Here is a 1,823-nt window from a genome sequence, read left to right as displayed (position 1 = left end):
TACAGCTTGTAAAACTCTCTAGCATAAATTCACATTTTATTTTTGACTGGAACAGCAACTCTGAGCAGCAAAGGAAGCCATTACTATGAATGAAGAAACTGCTTTGTGTGATCAGGTCAATGTCAAAGGAACTGGTAAATGGCAGAGCCAGCCATGAGAAACCTAGACAGCATATTAAAAAGCAGAGACATCACTTTGCTGACAAAGGTCCATCTAGTCAAAGCTGTGGTTTTTCTAGTAGTCAAGTATGGATGTGACAGTTGGACCATAAAAAAGGCTCAGCGCCAAAGAACTGATGCTTTTGAACTGTGGTGCTGGAGAAGACTCCTAACAGTTCCTTGGACTGCAAGGAGGCCAAATCAGTCGATCCTAAAGGAAATCAAGCCTTAATATTCATTGGAAGGACTGATGCTGAAGCTGAAGCTCCAATACTTTGACCACCTGATGGGAAGAGCCAACTGTTTGGAAAAGACCCTCATGCTGGGCAAGACTGAAGGCAGGAGGAGAAGGGGTCGACAGACGATGCGATGGTTGGATGGCATCATCCACTGAATGGACATGAGTTTGAGCAAACTCCAGAAGATAGTGAAGGACAGGGAGCTTGGCGTGCTGCAGTCCACGGGGTCGCAAAGAGTTGGACAGGACTGAGCAACTGAACAGCAGCTCCGAATACTAGGCTATTCAAGTCACTGAACTCATTTATATTATTTATACACATTCCTGGTGGCTCAGATGGTAGAGAATCTGCCTGCAATATGGGAGACTTGGGTTCGATCCCTGGGTTGGGAAGATCCCCTGGAGAAGGGAACGGCCACACATTCCAGTATTCTGGCCTGGAAAATTCCATGGACAGAGGAGTCTTGCAGGCTACAGCCATAGGGTCATAAAAAGTTGGACACAATTGAGCGACTTTCACTTTCATATAATACATAAATATAATACTCTCTCAGTGTTTTTGCTTTTGCATTGTTTTTTGCTATTTACTTTTTCTTCCTCTAAATCTGATTAACTCTTTTATGCTCTCTGGAAATCTTTTGTTTTTTGCTTGGCTGAGATTTTGGATCCCAGAGGAACATAGAGTCAAAAAGGATACACACACCTATCCACCCCCACCCTTCACACACACAGAGACAGAAAACATGTGTAAGGGTAAAACATACATGATTGCTGGAGGAGAAAGGAAGATACTGGGGATTAAAGTAAAGGAAATTAATCAGTAGGGACCTAATGTATAGCACAGAGATCTACACTCAATATTTTATAATTACCTATATGGGAAAAAATCTGGAGAAGAATATATATGTACATGCATGTATGTGTGTATGTGTGTATATATGTATACACATATGCATGTATTCATATGTGTGTGTGCTCAGCTGTGTCTGATTCTTCTTAACCCCAAGGGCTGTAGCCCACCAGGCTCCTCTGTCCGTGGGATTTTCCAGGCAAAAATACTGGAGTGGGTTACCATTTCTTTCTCCAGGGGATCTTCCTGACATAGGAATCAAGTCCACATCTCTTTAGTCTCTGGCATTACACGCGGGTTCTTCACCACTGCACCACTGGGTTTGCCCACATGTGTGTATATGTACATACAAAACTGAATCACTCTGTTGTGCATATAAAACTAAAGCAACATTTTAAATCAACTCTACTTCAATAAAATATTAAAGGTGTAACAAGAAGAGAAAATGATATCTAACATACAGACATTCCTGAGAACACAAAGCAAGAGATAATCAGAGAGGAAATGAAAGGTTCAGCCTTAGAAGGAGGAGAGACTTTTCTTGCTCATCATAGGAGAGCAAAGAAGATGGGTGGAG

This window comes from Muntiacus reevesi, chromosome 6 (genome assembly GCF_963930625.1).
Source record: "Muntiacus reevesi chromosome 6, mMunRee1.1, whole genome shotgun sequence".
Classification (NCBI taxonomy): domain Eukaryota; kingdom Metazoa; phylum Chordata; class Mammalia; order Artiodactyla; family Cervidae; genus Muntiacus; species Muntiacus reevesi.
Note: the sequence above shows the minus strand (reverse complement) of the source record.